This window comes from Anabrus simplex, chromosome 1 (assembly GCF_040414725.1).
Source record: "Anabrus simplex isolate iqAnaSimp1 chromosome 1, ASM4041472v1, whole genome shotgun sequence".
Taxonomy (NCBI): Eukaryota; Metazoa; Arthropoda; class Insecta; order Orthoptera; family Tettigoniidae; genus Anabrus; species Anabrus simplex.
In genome coordinates, this window is record NC_090265.1 from 453,903,129 (window position 1) to 453,927,745 (window position 24,617).

The following is a 24,617-nucleotide window of genomic DNA, read 5'->3' on the forward strand; positions in this document are numbered from 1 at the left end:
TTCAACAGAGCAGTTAGTCATTAGGAAGAGAAAGTATATCGGAAATTCTTTTGGAACCGATAAATTCCTTTTTTAGTCCAGTCTTTCGAAAACATTATGCAAAACTACTGGGATGTTTTATGTATACTCAACCCTTGTTCCGTTTCTCTACGGGATCGGATATGAAGTGAGATGAATGCTCACCGGGCGAGTTGGCCGTGCGGTTGGAGGCGCGGCTGTGAGCTTGCATCCGGGAGATAGTGGGTTCGGATCGCACTGTCGGCAGCCTTGAAGATAGTTTTCCGTGGTTTCCCATTTTCACACCAGGCAAATGCTGCGGCTGTACCTTAATTACCTGGTGCTGGAACTTCTGTCGAATAGCGCTAGGGGGTCCACTGAAGTCTTTACGTCTTCATCCAATGGACGAATCACCATCAACAGCGTCGTATGCCCTCCCTTCATATTAACACTGCGGAGATGTTTGGAATTAAATCCAGGCTTTTGGCACGCAATCTAGTGATTAGAAATTGTATACCACCACCTCCCCTACCCCGCCGGCCAACATTCTGTTAGCGAAAATGTTTTCGACCAACGGGACTAGATTTGGCCTTGGTGTCAGACTATGTAGACTTCACGTCTTAACGAACATTGCCACCAGATGGGCTTAATGAGATACTATCACAGTTATTACAATCTTTAGCAAGTACTGTACTATACAGTATAGTGTATTATTATAACTATTATTATTCTTTCTTTCTTTCTTTCTTTCTTTCTTTCTTTCTTTCTTAATTTTCCCTTCCAGGGTCGATTTTTACCTAGGACTCAGGGAGGGATTCCACCACCACCACCACCACCACCTCAAGGGCAGTGTCCTGAAGCGTGAGACTTTGGGCCGGTGGATACAACTGGACAGGTGGGCCAGTACCTAGCACAGACGGCCTCACCTGCTATGCTGAGCAGGGGCCCTGGTGGGGATGGGAAGATTGGAAGGGATAGACAAGGAGGAGTGAAGGAAGCGTCCTTGGCCTAAAGTTAGGTATCATTCCGGCATTTATTTGCCTGGAGAAGTGGGGAAACCACGGAAAATCACTTTCGGGATGGCTGAGGTGGGAATCAAACCCCCTCTCTACTCAGTTGACCTTCCAAGGCTGAGTGGATCCCGTCCCAGCCCTCGTACCACTTTTAAAATTTCGTGGCAGAGCCGGGAATTGAACCCGGACCTCCGGAGGTGGCAGGTAGTTATGTTAACCACTACACCATAGAGTCGGACATTATTATTATTATTATTATTATTATTATTATTATTATTATTATTATTATTATTATTATTATTCCTGGCCTTGTACCCCAATTGCTTGGTATCAGCACACGTGTGGATTTGGCCCGGTTTTAAGGCCGGATGCCCTCCCTGGCGCCAACCATATATGAAGAGATGCAATCATTATTCTGTGTTTCTATGGTGGTTAGTAGTGTGATGTGCTGTGTACAGCTGCAGCTGTGTACTGAGACGAACATACACATCCAGTCCTCCAGCGATAGGAATTAACAATGCACAGTTAAAATCACCGACCTGACCGGAAATCGAATCCGGGACGCTCTGAACCGAAGGCTACTACGTTGACCATTAAGCCAAGAAGCCGAAGAGTTAATCATTACTCCACAATAAATGAAAAATGAGAAATGAGAAAATGAAAACCTACAACCTGTTTTCCAGCCATTCTCCGGGTCAGAGATGGAATGAATGAAGTCCCCTTCTTGCGGCGAGGACATGAATTGTGCCGGCTGCCGAGGCCTGTCGCACCTTTCTGGGGCAATGATAAATGACTGACAGATGAAATGAAATGATATTGGAGAGTGTTGCTGGAATGGAAGATGACAGAGAAAACCGGAGTATCCGGGATTTGAACCACGGAACCCAACGGTGAGAGGCCGACGCGCTGCCGCCTGAGCCACGGAGGCTTCCCTCAACAATAAATACTAATATAAATGATTTTATACCATTTTCTCAGTGTAAACTGCAAAATGTGAAATGTACTTTGAATGCAAACCTCTTATCACGTGAAAAAATTAACTCGTCACATAAGTCGGCGTGAGGTATTTATTCGGATTGTAAAACTCGCGTTTGCATGATACTTTTTCCCGACAATACTGATCTGCAAGTGGACGGCAATATGCATAGCCCAGGGTCATGTTTATGTTCATGTTACCATGTTTCCTATCCGTATCGTATCAAGTACCTAGTGGAGTGGCTGCATTTGTTAACGCGCACAGCTACGGAGCCATGCTCTGAATTCGGAAGACGAGTGAGTTCGAATCCCACTGTTGGCTGTCCTAAGAATGGTTTTCTGTGGTTTCCTATTTTCAATTCCAGGCAAATACCGCAATAGTTCCTGCTCACAGGCCACAACTGTTTTATTTCACCTCCTTACCCAGTTACATTCAGCATCATTCAATTCATCTTCAGCTCCTCAACTGAGCTTGGCGTCAGGAAGGGTAATCAGCCATAACATATCATCTCACCTCATCGCCGACCCCGTATTAGGGGGTAGGCATACATCATATAAGGTCAACATTGTATATCCATGTAAATAAGAAAAAACCGGGTAAATTACAAAACGGGACTGACTGTAAATCCGAAGTAGATAAAAAAGAAACATGTTTTTAAATCATGTTTTCTCAGAGAAATTATTGTCCGACTCGTTGGCTGAATGGTCAGCGTACTGGCCTTCGGTTCAGAGGGTCCCGGGTTCGATTCCCGGCCGGGTCGGGGATTTTAACCTTCATTGGTTAATTCCAATGGCTCGGGGGCTGGGTGTTTGTTCTGTCCCCAACATCCCTGCAACTCGCACACCACACATAACACTATCCTCCACCACAGTAACACGCAGTTACCTACACATGGCAGATGCCGCCCACCCTCATCGGAGGGTCTGCCTTACAAGGGCTGCACTCGGCTAGAAATAGCCACACGAAAAAAAAGAGAAATTATTAGCAAATTATTCCACGTTTCAAAATAGAGTTATTCCTAATCCAAATGTAGCTTGTCTAATTTATTCTATTCGTGGAAAGAGAGGGTTGTAGGCAGAGGTCTGTAAATCAGGATACATTAAAAGCAGGTTTTCTTTATATGAACGAGCATGTTTCGTTAAATTCAACGATTGACTTCTTGTAGAGAAGGCGAGCTGAGTCCTCAGCCCGAAGATTGGTTGAATCCTCAACGGCCTCGATATAATTCGTCACAGATAGTCCAGGAGTCACTGAAGAGGTGTACTGGAGACGTGAGAAGTGAGGCAGTTTCTCGTTGCTATCTTCATGGAGTCAGAATGTGCTATCACATTTCAGTCTTCCAAGCCCACAGAAATGTACCCACGAATGGATCTTACGAGCGACACATTAAATAAAAGTAGTACCATTCATCACAGGGATTGCCTGCATAGGAAATATCATCGTTCGCAATTCAGTCACTTTCAAACTCTCAAAGCCAAAGATGAGACAGAGTAGTGAATGGAAGGAACAAACTTATTCCAGCCCGTACCAGAACACACAGTGGATTGTTAACACCATATTCCACCAGAGATGGATATGGCCCTATGAACATACAATTCGTTACCATTAATTGCCGTCTAATATGAATGCTCCCGGAACCGTGTAAAACTTACCCTATTATTGTTTCCTTGCATAATTATGGTGAGTAGTATCATTTCAGATTTCGAAGATGACTGAACCTTAAATTTGCTGTGGTAGTGAAAATGAAAACCTACAACCTGTTATCCAGTCTTTGACCGGGTCAGGGGTGTAATGAATGAACCATATATAGGCTATTATTACAATAGGGTCGCCACTCCCAAGGTGATTATTAATGACTGATAAATGCTATAAAATGAGAATGGAGAGTGTTGCTGGAATGAAAGATGACAGGAAAAACCGGAGTACCCGGAGGAAAACCTGTCCCGCCTCCGCTTTGTCCAGCACAAATCTCACATGGAGGGACCAAGATTTGAACCACGGTATCCAGCGGTGAGAGGCCGACGCGCTGCCGCATGAACCACGGAGGGTCTTGCTGCGGTAGTTCATAAATATAAAGTATTTGGATGCTGGCACGCTACACTGGTGCTCCAATTTATTAAGCAGACGCTACTGGTGATGTATTCCGGCTCCATGCTAAATGGTTAGCGTGCTGGCCTTTGGTCACAGGGGCCCGGGTTCAATTCCCGGCAGGGTCGGGAATTTTAACCACCATTGGTTAATTTCCCTGGCACGGGGGCTGGGTGTATGTGTTGTCTTCATCATCATTTCATCTTCATCACGACGTGCAGGTCGCCTACGGGAGTCAAATCAAAAGACCTGCACCTGGCGAGCCAAACCCGTCCTGGAATCTCCCGGCACTAAAAGCCATACGTCATTTCATTTCATTTTACTGGTGATGTAGTGCTGAGCTGGCAGAGGTAGAGCAGATATTGTATCACAACTACTAAATTTTATATACACATTTAAAATAGGAATATTTCTCAGACCCTGAGCACGATGTGCCAAAAATACAACTGGGTTATAAAGGATTGAATAATCTATCAATTTACTGACTTTCATTGAAATCGCCAAGCTGAGTAGCCGAGACGGTAGAACGCTGGTCGTCTGAACCCAACCTGGCAGGTTCGATTCTGGCTCAGTCCTCTGGTATTTGATGGTGCTCAAATACGTCAGACTCGTGTCAGTAAATTTACTGGTACGTTAAAGAACTCTTGCGGGACAAAATTCAGGCATCTCGGCGTCTCTGAAAACCGTAAAAGTTGTTGGTGGTACGCAAAATCAATAACACAATTTAGTCATTATTTTAATTGGAATCAATTAGTTCTTTCTTCTAACAAGTACAGTTTATACATTTTGTACTATTTGGGAAATTTTGGTACTATTACTTTGCTTATCCATTCGTATTCTTCACAGGCGTGATTTTACACATAACCCATAAATGTGCGAAGCGCAAAATACTCTCAGATGAGCTGGATATGGAGTAGTGCGATGATTTGCATTTGAGCACGAGGTCTCAACCTGAAACTATTTTTCCATATTTTCGGAATTTCCTATTATTTCAGAAAAGTATCCAATTACGCACCAAGCGCATTGGAACAAGTGTGGATCCTCTGTGGCGATGCACAGGTATTTTTAATCATGTCCATAGTAATTCTGCCCCCTCCCCATCTGACTGCACAACTCACAGCGACTGTCAAGGGGCGGAAGCACAGGTTTTCGTACGCTAGCATTCAAATGCCTTCCTTTTAAAGCTTAGTATTGACACCGAATATGTACAACACTTCACATCAAAACTCATCATCATTATGGAAAGTGAGCAGACCATGTTGATGACTACCCCTTGTAAACTTTAAGTTCTTGTGACTTCTCGTTCAAAATGTTCTGCATATACAAGAAAAAAATAACACCCGGAAATATGGTAAATATAGATTTGTGCTCAAAAATAAAGTGGCTATTTGAAGATTCAAAATTCATGTGAACATGGGTATACTATATAACTAAGGCAGAAACACACAGGCCTTGTTTTGAGAGAAACTGTTCCAATTACTGGAAGTAATAAGCAGTGATCGTAAAGATGTGGTTGGCCACATGAAACTGAGCGGAACGCACAGCTGTCGCTAAACCCTCTCTCTCTTTATTTCCTGTTGTGCTAGTAGAGGATATGTATACCTCAAACGAATACAAATGTAATGCGCTCCTCGTACCTTTGCCATCTAGCACCGTCTCGCGTACAGCAACAAGTACTCAACCAGTGAGTGAGTTATGCGACTTATACGGGATATAAAAAAATACTGGTGACTTCGGATCCTACGAAAGGAGGGAATACCTTAACAGGACCTAATCTAAAATAGGAGCCGTGATAATTCTTAAGCAACTGGACTGAGCGATTCAGGCAGCAAAGAACTGGCTGGATTTCTGAATCTATGTTACTGGGTTCGATCCCGGTTCAGTCTGGTGGTATTTCGAGGTACTCAGATATGCCAGTTTCGTGTTAGTAGATTTACCAGTATGTGAAAGAACCAACGCAAGACACAATTCCGGCACTTCGGCGTTTCCGAAAACCATAAAAGTAGTAAGCAGGATGTAAAACAATAATAATAATAATAATAATAATAATAATAATAATAATAATAATAATAATAATAATAATAATAATAATAATGGCGTCAAATCAAACTGCCTGCACACAGCGGCCGAGTCCATACGACTATTATAATTATACTGCCATTACTTCTCCCTATCTCAATTACCCGTTGATCACATCTGTGCGCCAAACGTGAGCTGTTTCAAACAGGCTGGGTATTGCGGGCTGGCATAGCCGCCGGTCGATGATGTCAGCAGTGCAATTTGTCGAAATGTTGGCACATAAACTCTTGACAGTTTGAGATCTCCATTTAACATTATTAACATGAAGATGGGTGTATTTCAATGCAGCCTCATCTGCTGTCTTTAACACTTGTCAGTATGAAATTAGTTACTAACAAAGGGAGTGCGGGGAGCAGTATCATGTGACGTGCCTGCAGTGAAGGAAAAACGCTAAGTTTGAGAAATATCACATCATTGCTACGGTAATTCTATCATGCATGAACGAGACGACTGCTCCCCAGCCAGATGATCTGGTCTCACAAGGATGGGTGAACCCTTTCACCCACTCCAGCACTCAAACCAGGATTAAAATTCTTGAACGATCTAGCAATTGAACTCGGAGCCTTCAGATAAGAGGTAGACACAAAGCCTCTACGTTACAGTGCTGGCAATAATAATAATAATAATAATAATAATAATAATAATAATAATAATAATAATAATAATAATAATAATAATAGTCCGCCTCTGTGGTGTAGTGGTTAGCGTGATTAGCTCTCACCCCCGGAGGTCCGGGTTCGATTCCCGGCTCTGCCACGAAATTTGAAAAGTGGTACGAGGGCTGGAACGGGGTCCACTCAGCCTCGGGAGGTCAACTGAGTAGAGGTGGGTTCGATTCCCACCTCAGCCATCCTGGAAGTGGTTTTCCGTGGTTTCCCACTTCTCCTCCAGGCAAATGCCGGGATGGTACCTAACTTAAGGCCACGGCCGCTTCCTTCCCTCTTCCTTGTCTATCCCTTCCAATCTTCCCCATCCCCCGCAAGGCCCCTGTTCAGCATAGCAGGTGAAGCCGCCTGGGCGAGGTACTGGTCATTCTCCCCAGTTGTATCCCCCGACCAAGAGTCTGAAGCTCCTGGACACTGCCCTTGAGGCGGTAGAGGTGGTATCCCTCGCTGAATCCGAGGGAAAAACCGAACCTGGAGAGTAAACAGATTAATAATAATAATAATAATAATAATAATAAGAATAAGAATAAGAATAAGAATAAGAATAAGAAGAAGAAGGAGAAGAAACCACCAGAAGAGGTGGTGTTATCGCCAAGATGCTCAAAATGGGAGGCGAACTAATTGACAGAATACAAGCAATCATTGTGAATATATGGGAGAGCGGAGTAATCCCTGCAAAGTGGAAAACAGCAATGATCCACCCACTGCACAATATGGATCCAAATAATTACCGGAGCATAAGAGGCAGAACATAAGATCAGTGAATACCAGGCGGGCTTGTGACCACATCGGTAGTGCGTGGAACAGATCTGGAACCTTAAGACGATACTTCTCAACACCGCCAGTCGAATCGCACAGTGCTCACTTTGATAGATTAAAAAAAAAGCATACGACTCAATTGAGCGTAACACCCTGTTTAATATCACCTACTTCGAGAATATGACGTTGACAATAAAACAATAATTTTAATCCAACAAACTTTGACAGACACATCCTCTAAGGAGAACTTAGAATTTTTTTTTGTTAGTTGCTTTACGTCGCACCGACACAGATAGGTCTTATGGCGACGATGGGACAGGGAAGGGCTGGGAGTTGGAAGGAAGCGGCCGTGGCCTTAATTAAGGTACAGCCCCAGCATTTGCCTGGTGTGAAAATGGGAAACCACGGAAAACCATTTTCAGGGCTGCCGACAGTGGGGTTCGAACCTACTATCTCCCGAATACTGGATACTGGCCGCACTTAAGCGACTGCAGCTGTCGAGCTCGGTACTTTGAAATCTCTAACCCCTTTTGAAATTAGAACAGGCGTTAGACGATGTGGTGGATTGTCTCCACTCCTGTTCCACCTAGTTCTAGATTAGGTCCTTAAAACACGGGAAAAAGAATTACTTGGAATAAATACGGCAACAAAAGCTAAACGAATCAACATTAAATGTCTTGCCTTTATTGACGACCTGGTAATTACACGAAAACCTGAGGAGGCCAGAGTCGCCATCGAGAAGCTTCACAAAATTTCCATCAAAACTGGCCTCCACATATACGCGTATATATATCTTTCGAAAAAACGCAGTGCACGGAGTCCACGGGCCCAAACCTGGCATCACTTGTAAAAGAATACGACAACATCACACTAGTTAAACAGTTAAATACTTAGGACAAATCATCAGGAGCACTCGCAATAAAAGGGTGGACAGTAAAACCTGTGCTGAAAAACTACGTCAAGGCATTAACCCAGGTTTTATAAGAAGGGCGTAAAATCATTTTATGTTATCAATGGAACACGATAAACGAAAGTACACTGGCTAGGAGATACACAAAGAGATCTCACAGAAGTGATATTGGCTCACTGAAAACAACAATGTTTACATACAGACATAAGATTAACATCCATAAGGTAGCTAGCACCAAAGAACCCAACGGCAAGAAACTTAAAACTAAAGAACGCATTGACACAAGAAAGACGAGAGGCCCATAGTGAAAGGACGAGGAAGTTTTGGGAAAATGAGAAGAACGATTTCAAGATGAAGAATAGCAATGCTATATAATACTTCTTCGTGCTCCTCAGACATAAAAACTTATATATATATAATAACATAAGAAGGAAATTATTCTTTATTACGTGATGTTTAACAGTAGTCTTTCTAACAAGAAGGTCTCCAATCCCAATCCTCACTACTTCGTGAATCATAAAGCATTCTTCACAATTCCAGTAGAACTTCACTGAAACGACCCGGCACATGCGGCGCTACAATTGAAGGGAAATGTGGCACCTCCTACGGTATTAACGATCTTCAAATGCAAAATAATCTATAATCTGTCATAATTATTGCTCATTTTACGAACGGAAAGTCTGAGCAAACCAACTTTATTTCCAGCACTGACATAGGTCTACAAAGTGGCTCCAAAAATAAGAATTTAAAACCTAGAACAACATTAGTAAAATCCAGCTAAAATTGTAGTTTTATATCCATTACTCCAATATGCAACGTGTTGACAGATAAATATTTGGTGGGCCTACAACTATTCTCTCGACTACAATTTTGTATGACTAATAAAATCCGCATATTTAAATACTATAAGATACACATTAATTTGTTGTGAGTGGATCTGACAGTGGTACACTGACATATGATATCAGTCATCTGGTAATTGGTAAAATACAGCAATAATAGGCAGAGAAACAAAATATAGGCTACAGTGTTAGAATTGAAAAATAACTAAATGCTTCAAAAACTCTCTCAATTGTTCATGCATGATTAATAATAATAATAATAATAATAATAATAATAATAATAATAATAATAATAATAATTAGGGCGCGGATAAATCAGGAAGAAACTGTTAAAGATATATGCAAAAGCTAACCAATGAACAGAGAAATTAAGCCGGGCGTTAAAAGAAGGACGGAAGTTGACTTCATTCGTATTAAGGAGTTGCAAATTACATCACATCCGCCTTGATTTCAGGTCATTCACATTATAAAATACTTTTAGAAATGAATTATAAGCGACAGTTTATGTTTCTTAATCTGTCAATGAAAATTCTAAGAAGAATCCTAGGATGGTTATATTTTCAATTCTTTCGTCATAGAATCACGGTCGTTTTATGTGATTCTTTAAAACTATTTCTAAATTGTCCATGAATTCTTTCTAACTTTCCTTGATTACTACGTCGTGAAACAAGGGTACTAATATTAGGGTCCGCTACATTTCGTACCAGTTCATGTTGAAATTCGCTCCTCAGTCTCAAAGTTCTTATTCGATATATCATCTTATATGTGATATTAGAGCAAGACGTATTCATGTAGGTACCATGTCTAGTGTTTTGATATTCTTATAATGATTAGCGCAGAAGCTTAGCTGCAGGTTTTATCGGGACGATGACCAAATCTTGGCAATTTGGGCTGGAATTTTCACCTTAAAATTTATTAATAAAATTCAGAGTGGCACCAGTGATCCCAGAAATGATTGTAATGTCAAAATATTCGTGTTATATAAAATATATTGAAATATACGACAACTTCATAGTTTTTTAAATATTCTTACTATGTGAGCCTTCTTTATCACTGCTTCTGCTGGTTCACTACATTTCCTCCCGTTTGAAATTTTCTTGTGTTTCAATTTATAGCAAAGTGAAATTAATTCAAGAAATTAAAAAAATTGAGCTGGAAGCGAAAAATCATAAGCGGGAAAATATTGGTAACAATAACTGTTTTGTATTCTGCAGTTGAATTATAGAAATGCACTTTCGACCCTGTTATCGTAATCATCAGTGTTGCACTACTGTCACGCGGGAAGACTATCTACAGGATGAAACACACAGGCAAAAAAAATATTACGGAAACAATCACGAAACCTAACGAGCATATTATGTTTGAATAAGTATAAACCACAGAAAAACGTACAGGAATGGGAAATAATGAACATATACTGGGCATTGATACAAATAACAAAGAAATCAAAATTATATAGTGAATGATCTTTTTTGTTGACGTAATACGGAAACCCAAAGAAAACAATTTAATTTGGAGTGAATATTATTATTTTTAGTATTCGAATAATTCTCGGTATTAAATTTGAAGGAATGAATTCATCATTGGTTTTGAAAGTTTTCCATAAATCACATCAGCTTATTCCATGAAACGAGAAAATAAAAATGAAACGGCGCTCATTCAATCAGCGCGGTATTTAATTGCATTATTCCGATGGCTACAGTGACAAATGATACGAACTGATATCCGCGTCCTAATCATTATATAGCATGAAAGGATACTCCTCGAAGTAAAAGTCAAGTACCAGTTTGATTGCAAAAGTTTAATTTTGATTAAAGAACGGAAGCATATAGCTCATACATCAACAACCGCTTGACAGTATTAAGGTATTTCAGCAATGAAAGAAAACAGTTTTATAGGCTAAGCACGAAATTTTCAAAAGTAAATGATTCATAAGAGGAAGACATTTTTAAATGTTGAATTGAAAGTTAAAAGGTAGCACATTTAATGGACTGTAAAATGAGAGAAAATAATCACAGGAATATTTTAGAAATTAGACATATGTAGTACACTAGGTCTCGGGTTGACAGCCGACCAAGCCAAATCAGAAAGTTTACGAGCATAATCTTAAATATCAAAATGAGAAATAGACTAATCTCATAAATGAATTATTTCACTTAAACAACATGAATCTGAACTATCAACAGTAATAGGAGTAACACCTGTTGCATGCCTACTCCTCTTTATGTAAGATGTAAGTACATTCGCCAATAAGATAAGTAAATATAGAAACAATGAAGGAAAGAAAGAAGGAAAGAATGGCATATAATCAAACTCAAAACGAATTAAGAACTTAATACGATACGTGAAAGTTTAATGTACATGAGAAGAAATAAAAAAGTGTTGCATTATTTTTGACACGATACAAATAATTACATTAAATTTACTAGGCGTTAATACTAATTTTATTTTTCCATTGGAAACTAAGGTTGCCAAACTGGTGTTTAATTGTCTTTTATCTCGAGGAATTTCCTGTCCAAGTAAGCACAGTAATGGAGTATGTTTGGAGAAAAATACCCACCTTACTTCTTCCATCTCTAGACAGACCCCTGGTTCCTCGCGCCCTGTGCCTCGGGAAGGTGGTAAGGTGAGCCATCTTACCGTCAGCCGTCTTCTCTCTTCTACGTTTCCTTTCTCACTGTTTACACTTTTCACCTTCTAGGAACATTGGCAGGCACTTCTTCATTTCCATTAGAGACATCATCATTGCGTCAAATCCCAAACTTTTTTAAGTCTTATAGTTCAATGGAGAGACTAGCAGAAGCACAAATGAAAAAAAAAAAAAAAACGCGTCAGACTAAGTAACTTTGTACTTGAATATAATGTAGTAATATATACATAGAATCGCAAGAAGGTAATTATCAATTGTAAATGACTAATATCACGAGCATCATAATCGCACCATCATAATTGTTGGCGCTAATCTTCAGATGTCTAAATTGTATCCTTCATAATCACCTTCACAGCACTAGGAATGCGTCAACCTCACCTCCTTGAGACGTCGAACTCCAGTTTTTATAAATGTTGAATGCAGCTTATGACAACAGCCTATGGCAAAATAAAGTAAATAATTACTAACTCACCTCAACATATGTAATAATCACCCATTAAATAAAAGTGAACTTTGAAATCTAGATATTTTCCCCGTAAGCAAGCAAGAAATTGTATTTAATAATGTTCTAAATTTCAGCATTTTAATGTAATTGAGAGAAACAGTCCCCCCCCCCACCCTCATCCCCACCCCAGATGACTACCTAAACGTATTTCATAAAAGGAGTATCACGCACTCGCACAAATCCATAGGACTAAGACTCCAAGAGAACTCATAAAGACATCGGACAGGGAAAAGACTACGTATGTTTAACAATATTATGATATAGATACTTTTTGGGGTGGAGTGTACTCGCGCTATCGATATTTGCTTTTATTTTCCTGTAACGTTGGCAGCACTATGAGACAGCTTCCACTCGGAGGGACGGCAGGAGTTGAAGTTCAAGAGCATTGGTGACTCGAGCTGAGATAGTGACATCTAGGAGCGCTCGCAGCAAACTCTGCCACATTACCTCCCCCGAGACGCCCGACACCCTCCCCTCCTGTCACGCCGGTCACATCTGCTCTCTCTCATTATCAAATCATGTCCGTCCACGCACCTACCATTTCGTAAAGTAAACATTTTTCCGTATAAGTAGTGAATCATTATTCCACGCAGGGCTTTTCAGAACCTAATTTTTGTTGATATTGTCGCAATTATCGAACCCTTGTATCTTCCATGTGATTAAAAATAAACAAGATTTTAGTTTTATTTGACTGTTGATATCGTGATTTGAGCCACGGTAACTACAGTTTTACGTGTATTCGGGACCACAAGAACGCGATATTTTACTCAAATATCTCGCATGCATTGGCCAGGATTCGAACAACTACCTTCTTGGTTAAAAACTATTCCTAGCGAAGGTTGAAATTGAACCATATTATTCTGGCGAACCTACTCAAACATGTCGTTGAAAAATAGCCAACTGTTATTAGTGTCGCTATTGGAACTACTGAAGTGCAGCTCCCTACCTTGGCACTCTTGTAATTTGATTGTGGGTCACAGTGGTGGATAAAAAGCTAGAGATAATTGCAGTGAGCTCCCATACCCATGGGGTCTAATTCCAATTATCTATTTCGAGCTGGATACCTCGAAGAAAATCATTTCTGCAGTAACCTACGATCCCCATTACCGTTCTGATTTACCGCCAGATTATGGAACGGATTACTCATTTTACAGCAGTTAATAATTCAACACTGGAGCTACCAAGAAATCTGGATGGAAGCGAATGTAGACTACAAGAGAGAACGTTCGATTTGGGGTTGTAATGTGAAACTACTTCATGGATGGTAAATGTCTCCTAAGCCAGTTGCCTGAACGCATCGATATAACTATATGTAAGCATATATATATATAAAACATTTCTGAAATATGAATATTTATACGAATAGCCGTTAGAGATGAATCAAGGAAAATATTTACTCTTTACAACAAATCGTCCGTTTCCACCTCTTTAAAACTTGGAACTATATCTTTTTTTCTTTTTTTTTTTACAGTTTGTTTTGTCGCACTGACACAGATAGGTCTTATGGCGACGATGGGACAGGAAAGGCCTTGGAGTGGGAAAGAAGCGGCCGTGGTCTTAATTAAGGTATAGCTCCAGCATTTGCCTGGTGTGAAAATGGGAAACCACGGAAAACCATCTTCAGGGCTACCGACAGTGGGGATCGAACCCACTATCTCCCGGATGCAAGCTCACAGTTGCGTGCCCCGAACCACACGGCCAACTCGCCCGGTTATCATCTTTCAATCGTACATATAATGGGCCTAGAAATGTTGAGATTTTAGAAACTCCAACTATTCATGAAGGAAAGTCGTATTCTACGTTGTAAATTTCATTGAATTTTCTCTCTTCTAATCCTTTACACTCCATCGTACAATTCCTATTAATCATGATGTGAATTTGTTTACAAGTTTGTCGTGATCCATTAAACAGCGTATCTGATTTGTGATACTCGCTGACGGCAACTTTAGTTTGTGATATAATGATATCGGCGAAATGAAAATTCCCCCAAACATATTCTGAGTGTCAAATAAAATGCTAAAAATGATACTTGTTTAGACCTATATGTAACAGCACACATTAATTAAATGGTACATATGAATGATACTGTTGCTATTTGTTGGTAGATACAGTGTTTTTGCATGAGTCTTTTGACACGGATCAGAGCTGCCCCTGAAATATCAGTCTTATACATTACAGCTTCCGTGGTATGGTCATAATGGGTACTACCTAACTCCAAACTTTGCCTAGCACACCTCATTATAGCGACGCCATCAATTGCTGCAGTTTCATTACATCTGCATAACCTTCAGTGGTGCTATGTGAGGATCCAACCAACATGCAGGCCGATGGCTTAAAAGAAAAATATAGACTAATTTCGTTACATATTTTCTCATGAGAACACGATAATAGGCTTGCTTTCAAGTGTCAAATGTCAACGCAGGAAACAAGTAATGTCCTAGAATTTTGTGTAACGTCATACTTATTGTGGAATTAACGGTATGGTTGACCAGTTATCCTTCCCTTTAAAACCGTAGTCACCACAGCCATCAGCATATTCAAGGATTGATAATAATGAGATAGCTCCCCTCCAGTTCTCGTTCCCCTTAACGCCAAAATCACTACTGTCATCAGATTCAGGGATTAAGAAATCTGTTTTCAACTTTCCTATAAAATGCACTCTTCATTGCAGTATCTAAAGGTTCTTCCACGTAACGCGGTATCACTACGGACGTGGGTATAATAATAATAATAATAATAATAATAATAATAATAATAATAATAATAATAATAATAATAATAATAATAATAATAATAGCATATAACCGCTCACTGAGAGACTTACCGAGCTCAATCGCTGCAGTTGCTTAAATACGGAAAGTATACAGTATTCGGGATATAGTAGGTTCTAACCCCACCCCAGTGTAGGCAGCCCTGGGATAATGCTTCGGTGGCGTATTTCACTTGGGCCAGTGATCACTTGAGTTTTCAGTCTGCTTAAAATGTTTTTTATTGAGGGAAAACGAATTCTAAACTTCAATTCATATCAGCATACTGTAAACATCTTTCCGTTCATTCGTAGATACCACCATAAATCCACAGTGGAGACAATTACTGAGCAATGTCAAAAATATTTTGTTAAGCACGCGCTTGTTTGCGGCATTCCCTTCAGAGGCACCCAAATAATTTTTAAACGATGTTGCTGATTATCCTGGGTGCACCATTTCAGGTTATTGTTTTTGAACAATTTGAAGGGTTTCTTTGTTTCGACGAAGACAATAATTTCTACACAGAGATTACACTCGTACTTTTGTGATCTAAAGTGTGAGAAATACTGAAAAAATTGAAAGTGAGAACGTAGGCTGAATCATGGGCGTCATCTACAGTTTTCTGAATGAATAGAAACGCACTATGTACGCAAAAAAATTGTATCAAATAAGTGGAAAAAAGCGAGAAGGAATATTTGTTTATGTATATAATTTACAAAGTATTACGTTGATTGTGAAATTAATATTTATCCATGATGAAGCATATATTCAAAAAATATTTTTACTCTTTGAACTATCGGCTTCGAATTGTTATATATTTTTTCCCTGCTAAGTAAATTCCGGGCAATCAAAGAACAGCGAAATAAAAATGATAAAACATAAATATAAAAATCAAATACCACCGACTTCCACTGCGATTGAACGCTTTCTTGGGAACAAAAATACAACGGCTAAGTTTGTAGTAGGAATAAGAGGCAAGACGAAGACTTGCGACCTTTGTCCATTCTTAATACAAACCACACTGGAGTAAGGTTAGGCCCAATACACACGATCCGTGCTCCGTCACTCTACACATGCTCTACTTTCCATATTAAGAGGTATAGTTACCAGTGATGGATGACAGGAATAATTCATACAGCTAATATCAAGATTGGACTAACAAGTCTGCATGAATGAGGCTAGTTCTTTTTCAGCTCCATCTACAGTAGATTCGAAAGCTGAAACGCCTGTTAGCAGATAGCCTACTTCCTCTGATATGTGGAAGGTTATCCATTACACAAATAATAATAATAATAATAATAATAATAATAATAATAATAATAATAATAATAATAATAATAATAATAATAATAATAGCTAGTAATTTTTATTTAAAAATTCCTTAGTTCGCACAAACGCAGCTAGGTCTTAGGGCGACAATGGGATAGGAAAGGGATAGTAGTGGGAAGGAAGCGACTGAGGCCTTACTTAATGTGCAGCCCCAGCGTTTACCTGGTGTGAAAATGGGAAACCACGGATAATAATCTTCAAGGCCTGCCAACAGTGGGGTTTGAACTGACTACCAACGAAATGTGAGGTAACAGTTCACACATCCCGAACCTCGCCACCAACTCACTCGGTATTATTATTATTATTATTATTATTATTATTATTATTATTATTATTATTATTATTATTATTATTATTATTATTATTATTATTATTATTATTATTATTATTATATACATTGTTAAGGCAAGCAGTTTTATCGATGCAAATCATTTGGACTGACGCTATTCATAACCTCTCAGTTCAAAGTAGAAACTCGGAGCAGTTCATCCTAAATGCTGATGATCAAGAATCAAATGGAATATCAGCTGGCTCTGCAACACAGGATTTAATTACTATTTTATAGTTATAATTTATGACTTCTGGGAAACCTAGATATCTTGTATACTTCCTTATGACCTTAAAATACAATGAAAATAAACACAGTCAATTACACTATTGTCCAAACGTTAAGCATAATCACTAAACGAGGCCATACCGCCTGATAGGAATATCAGACAGATTGCTGAACAAAGGGAAGCTGAATCACACACCATGTCACACAACTTGTCCAAAAAAAAGTGTCAGAAACGTTCTGATAGCTAAGGTACACCTTTGACAACAACTCACAAAACTTGGCAATTTCTTCCACAACGAAATATGCTGTTAATAGGGTGTATGGTTACCCCTAACGGCCACAAATGCTTCGCAGCGACGTGGCATGCTCTCTATCAGATGGTCCAAGAGCTCTTGTGGCAGTCGATCCCATTCCTTCGAAAGGGCAATGCGAAGGTCTTCGAAGGTCCTTGGTGGAGGCTGACGGGATGCAGTTCGCCTCCCCAATGCACTCCAGGCATGTTCTACAGGATTCAGATCCGCAGACCTCTCTGGCCAGTCCATGCGTTGAATGTCTTCGCCAGCCAGAAATTCATCTACCAGAGCAGCGCGGTGCGGTCGAGCATTATCGTCCATTAAGAGGAAGTCTGGATTAACCGCACCTCTGAAGAGTCGAACATGTGGTCTCAGTACCTTATCCCTGTATCTCCGAGCGTTAACAGTGTTCCTCGGACCACCCATGAAGATGTGCAGGTCCGTACGGCCATTCAACATGATGCCGCCCCAGAGTATGACGCCGCCACCACCACCATACTGGTCCCATTCCACGATGTTCCTATGGTTGTATCGGCTACCCGATTCTCTCCAGATTAATGTGCGACGGGAATCGTTCTGCAAACTGAAGCGGGATTCATCTGTGAAGAGCACATGCCACCAGTCATTCATGATTCAGTTTCGATGTTGACGGCTCCACAGTAAACGGGCCCCTCTCTGTGCTTGGAGTGAACGGGACCCACACCGCTGGATGTCGGGCAAACAGCTCTGCTGTTCTAAGCCTCGGGTACACAGTTTGCCGGGAAACGGCAAGCCCTAAGACGGCTGCAAGCTCCGCCGCCAATTGTCTTGCAGGTGCACTCCGATTTCATCGGGCGGTTAAGGCCAGATATCGGTCCTGCCGTGGGGTGGTTACCCTTGGTCGACCTGGTACTGGCCTACGACTAACATCTTCTGTGTCTCGAAATCGTCTCCAAAGCCTGGGAATGACACTTTGTACACATTCAAGGATACAGCTTCGTGATCTAAAACCGCATAGCCAACTCGCTCGGTAATTAAACGTTTTCTCAGCTATTTTCTAGTATTCTAAAATCTTCCATTAATTTCGGCAGACTCGAGAATTTAGAGGTTATAACTTAAACAAGTCGAAACTAAAAAGAAAAATTGCTTCCAGTTTGAAAAATTGCAATTAAACATGTCGGCTAAACACGAAATGTGTCACCAGAGATCTTTTATAACGACATCGTACGACGTGGAGTGTCTAGTAGAATGTTTTTTGTCCTTAAAATTTTTTGACTACCTCTCTGGGGATCCGGAGGTCGACACTCTACAATTGATCCACAGAAGGCGCCATTTGTCGGATGAGAAAATGAGACATCACGGAAAATTGTCTTGAGGGCCACTGACAGTGGGGTGCAAACCCACCATCTCCCGAATGCAAGCTTGTATCTAACAGGACACGTATCGCCTGGTGAACTCACTCTATAACTTCATCCTATGGGAGCCTGCTTCACACGCGTGTTCTATCAGGTCACTCTGCTTCGCTCTTCATTTGGCGTTGAAAATAATCTCAACACACAGCTGGTATAGCTCATTCAGTCTAGCCTGGCACTCACTCCAGGGGGAGAAAGGCAGTGCATTCCAACAAGTCTGCCATCAGATAAATGGCAGGAATCTGTTGGCCCGTGAATTCCTTCTAATTAGTTCATTCTCGCACGTCGAACACTTGTAACGTGTTACAGCGCTGAGTTGTACACAGTAGAGTTTAATAAATAGAAGTAAACTTGCATAGGGACGAGTGGCTTAGACGGTAGAAGCATTTGACTTCTGAGCTCAAATTGGCGGGTTCGAACCCCGTTCAGTCCAGTGCTTAAATACGGCAGCCTCGTGTATGTAGCTTGACTGGCTCGTAAAATAACTAATGCGGGATAAAATTCCGTCACCTTAGGGTCTCCTAAAACGGTGAAAGCAGTTAGTAGAACCAGTAGCATGTCGCCATAATCGATAGGATCTACAGCTAAACCATAGCAATGTTTCTCATATTCCACAACCCGGCATTCTATGACCGGAATTCAAACGTCTACCACCACGGAACAAGTTATCGATAATGATTCTGAACGATCAGGCCGGAATAACTTCTTTTTTTTTGCCATTTGTTTTACGTCGCACCGACACAGATAGGTCTTTGGCGACGATGGGACAGGAAAGGCCTAGGAAGTGGAAGGAAGCGGCCGTGGCCTTAATTGAGGTAAAGCCCCAGCATTTGCCTGGTGTGAAAATGGCAAACCACGGAAAACCATCCAGGGCTGCCGACAGTGGGGCTCGAACCCACTATCTCCCGATTACTGGATACTGGCCGCACATAAGGGACTGCAGCTATCGAGCTCGGTTGAATAACTTCTATCATAGGCGTTCGATTAGAAATTTATTCATCATACATTATACGAATGACATGATCATTGTTCACAAACGATGTGCTGCCGTACCCTTGAGAGAATCCTCGAAGCATCCACTGTCGTTGTGTGTAACAAAATTATCTTTTTACAATAGCGACTCATTGGAGAATTTATCCAAGCTTCTAGTAAATTATACCAAAGTAAATAAAATAATGTTTTTTTCCTTTCGCAAGAAGGGAGTCCTTCCACTCCACAAATACTCCATGGTTTATTAATATTATATTTTGTACACGGTTCTGTCATAAAATTAATTAATTTCCTTGTTTGTTACAAAAATCACTTATACTTTTATTTCAGCTACTATTTTTCGAAAAGTAGTCGTACAACGGGTACGCACAAATAAATCTTCATTTCAACTATTTCCTGACGCTTTCAACACACACATGAAAAAAAAAATGTCGGTCAGGTAAGGAGTAAGATCATACAAGGACCGAGCTCGATAGCTGCAGTCGCTTAAGTGCGGCCAGTATCCAGTATTCGGGTGATAGTAGGTTCGAACACCACTGTCGGCAGCCCTGAAGATGGTTTTCCGTGGTTTCCCATTTTCACACTAGGCAAATGCTGGGGCTGTACCTTAATTAAGGCCACGGCCGCTTCCTTCCCACTCCTAGCTCTTCCCTGTCCCATCGTCGCCATAAGACATATTTGTGTCGGTGCGACGTAAAGCAAATAGCAAACAAAAAAAAAATCATACAAGGTAGTTTACAAACACTGAAGTAAAACAAACATTTAATTTATAACAGTAAAATACATTTCTGAGAGTTAGTTTTGCCTATATGATCGTGTGTAATTATATCAAATTATGACTCTGTTCCTACAGGTGGACACATTTAGTCTAGTGGTGAATATTAAATGTGCACAAGATAGCCAAAGGCATGTGCGTGGTTCTTCACTTCATAAACTGCATCTTCATTAACTAGCGGCAATTATACCAATCAAAATTTCGCAAACCATGATACAAAATGAAGAGGCGAAACACGAGGCAGGGGCCGGCCAAGAAAAATGGGATTTGCAATATATTTTAGGTCTGTGGATGGAGAAGGACCAGACCTCGTAAACACGCTACAATAATAACGCAATGCTATAAAATTAGGCCAAGGTTGTCAGAGAACTCCACAGTTTATTGATATTATATCCTGTGTACTGTTATAAAATGAATTAATTTCCTTGTTTGTTATAAAAATCACTTGTGATGAGAAGCCTTTCATTTTATCTGCAGATTTTCAGAAACTAGTCGTAACACGGATAGGTACAAAATAAATTCGAAGTCTGAAAGGACACAGTCTATAATTTATTCGTAAATGTTGCTTATTTCTGAATCTTACACATTTCTTTCAATCGAGCACAGTCGTCCACGCTCAATCATGTTCGGTTCACATCGTCCATATTCATTTGTCGCCTCCCCCTCCTGCGCTCCGGTACACTGCTCATTTGGAACACGTGGTATCGACTCATGCATTAACGTTGATGTATATATATTGAAATTTTTGAAGCCATCTCTTTTCAGATAAGACTCGGTTAATTTTGCAGATGTAATACTAATAACTAACGATGGCAGAAGTAAGGAGGACATAAAATGCAGACTAGCACAAGCAAGGAAGAGCTTTCTTAAGAAAAGAAATTTGCTCACTTCAAACATTGATATCGGAATTAGAAAGCTGTTTTTGAAGACGTTCGTGTGGAGCGTGGCATTGTATGGAAGTGAAACATGGACAATAACTGGCTCAGAAAGAAAGAGAATAGAAGCTTTTGAAATGTGGTGTTACAGAAGAATGCTGAAGGTGAGATGGATAGATCGAATCACGAGTGAAGAGATACTGAATCGAATTGGTGAGAGGAGATCTATTTGGCTAAATTTGACGAGAAGAAGAGTTAGAATGGTAGGACACATCTTAAGACACCCAGGACTTGTTCAGTTAGTTTTTGAAGGAAGTGTAGGGGGTAAGAACGGTAGGGGTAGGCCAAGGTATGAATATGACAAGCAGATTAGAGCAGACGTAGGATGCAATAGTTACGTAGAAATGAAAAGGTTAGCACAGGATAGGGTGGCATGGAGAGCTGCACCAAACCAGTCTATGGACTGATGACTCAAACAACAACAACAACAACAACAATAATACTGTTACCATATGTTTTCTCTTTTATGTAAGTTATAAATTCTCTGAAAACCGTAAAAGTAGTTAGTGGAATGTAAAGCCAATAACATACTTTATAAATCTATTTATTCATATTCATTTAGGTATTGTCTAATTATGAGACCTACACCATTTTTGGCTTATCTTCCTCAAGTTTCTTTAGACAGAATGAAGAGCCTAGCAGTTATAAATTAACCTTGAAAGTTGGGAAGGAGTAATACTCAACCTTTAATTTATCCATGCGATTCCCCATCAGTTCCTAACATGGTAGAAAATAAAAGTTATGGAAAGTAAACTGAAACCCTTTTTACCCTCCACTGTTTCATCTGGTACACAAAATTCACGCTCCTTGGAAGTTTTCAGGTAAAATAGCACACTCGCTTGAAAAATTATACCACTTCCTTTGTACTTTAGTATCCAGGTGTGGTACGAATTATTTATTTTATCGACAAGGGTACCTTATAACGGATAATTTAAATATAGCAAAATGTGAACTTCAGAACAATAAGGCAATGATTTCGGGTTCATAATTTTAGTTACGCATAAAATTTACACACTCCAAATGAAGCTTTTAATGTTTTCATACGAAGTTTGTAATTCGATGAGGATGTGTGTGTGTGTGTGTGTGTGTGTGTGTGTGTGTGTGTGTGTGTGTGTGTGTGTGTGTGTGTGTGTGTGTGCGCGCGAGGGAGATGCCCAGTTCGAATCAAATGCCAGTGTACCATTCCCTTACCTGGAGGTGTTAGGATCGACTACCGTCTCGTTCAATGTGTTTAATCCAGGAGTAAAGGGCCTCATTGGAGCATCAGAAGAACTATGCGTTATGACATGCACCGAGCCCGGTTATAAAAGCTAACCAAAAGGCTGAGGATGCCGTCAAACTGGTAAGGCGACACTCCAATATCTGCAGGCCATCTGACTAGGAAGCATTCGTCCTAGTAAGTTAAACTCCTCAATGAGCTGTACGTGACATAGGATTTTTTAGCAATAACACAATATTCCAAAGATATTTTGCAGTGATCTAATGAACACAATTCCCTATACATCAAAATGATCAAAATTCGACGAAAACAATCCTTTGCCTACGATCATGTTTATTTGGTTTTGTCGAATAATTTTTCAAGGGACTTGTCGCCACCACTGAGTAAATAGTAAACAGATCAGCAAAAATACATTCATTCTCTTGAGACCGAAGCCATTCCCTCTTTGTATGGCCCTGATGAACATTATACGCATGAGACACCCTTTCCACGCATGTTAATACCTGCTACACCTCAGGATATTGAGGAGAAGAATATAGCACTCATGAAGTAACTTCCATTAGAGTAAAATTAAAAATTATAATTACAAACCTCAACCACTTAAAAAAATAAATTTCTTTTAGCCACATCTACAATTCAATGTTCTCCTGTCGCGAGCTAAATAATTGATTCTTCCTATTTGTTTTTCTTTTGATCTCTCAGTGAAGTCCTGGTCTGCCCGAAGGTCTTCTGCCATCTGGGTGTTGAGTCAGAGCTTGGTGAATTAGGCCATTATTATACCAAATATTCTCACACTATTTCAGTGGTTGACTTCAGATCAATGCTGTAACATCTAGTTTATCGAAGGAAGATCGTATGTCCTAATTACTGCGTTGTCTCCTGGTGTTGTTTCCTTTAATATGCACTATATATTTTCAAGTAAAAGTTATAAGGTCATAAATATAAAATGATCCTTTGTGAACACTTGCATTTCACGAGGATTATTCAATTAAAAGTACGAAAAATGGTGACGATACTAAAAAGTTTGTAATCCAGAGATATGGTATGGAGAAAAGTAGTAGAAAAATATCTTCCATCAAATCATACCAAAGAACTCCATCAACATTTATATATTTTCAAAACTTTTCACTGGATATAATATTTCATTGTCTACTCGTATAAAGCATTATGGGAATAAATTGTGCGGAAAGCAGCCACGTTGAAACACGTCATTCAGTACAGTAGTTCTAAGTTTACAATATCCTTTTGTTGTTCTTTACTCTTTGAGCGCCCCTATAGTCAGGATGTTTTATTCACATAAATCCTATACAGCACTTATAGAGAGAATCAGCATTCTACGAAGAACGCAGTAGAGGAAACACTACACAGATGTCTTATTGCTTCCGTATGGCAGAAATTTACCTCATTGCGAATATTTTGTGCCGATTTTTTTAAATAGTCCCCAGTCAGAACATGTCAGAATAATAAGGCACTTTCCGGTGTGTGTTTCGAGAGAACAGAAATACAAGCTGACGTCTCAACGGATCCTTCACCTGATTCACAGATGATGCACTGGATGTTATAAATCACAAGCTTCTATTTATAATTGGATCTGAAATATGGTTAGGCGACGGCAACGTATTTTGGGACTGGTAACACATTCCACAGCCTTCTAGGTAAGGGTAGGAGTGAGCCGGCGTGACGTCACATAGAGCTGAGTCAGTCAGCTGTTAGGTACGAGAGGGAAAACAGCTGAACCTCAGCTATTAACGATCTGTGAATTACACTAGTAGGGAACGCACATAAAAGTGAAGCCGTCAGTGGAATTTTAAGGACAATGTATCTCAGATTTGCTTCTTATGGCGTACGGCCTCCGGAGAAGCGTGGTGCAGATCTTCCGAGTTGACGCCAATAGGTGA

The 24,617-nt window shown here is 40.1% G+C and overlaps 1 protein-coding gene across 4 annotated transcripts in view; it reads right to left on the reverse strand.

The window, feature by feature from the left end:
* The window catches only part of Lmpt (Limpet), a 1,284,547-nt gene that overhangs the window by 660,514 nt on the left and 599,416 nt on the right, over window positions 1–24,617 (reverse strand). The window contains exon 1 of one of the 4 annotated variants that reach the window (XM_067135220.2): window positions 11,890–12,028. The exons of the other annotated variants lie outside the window; for them this stretch is intronic. The gene's annotated coding sequence lies outside the window, so the exon portion shown is untranslated. Of the gene's footprint in view, window positions 1–11,889; window positions 12,029–24,617 lie in introns of those variants that run through there. 4 annotated transcript variants of the gene reach the window in all.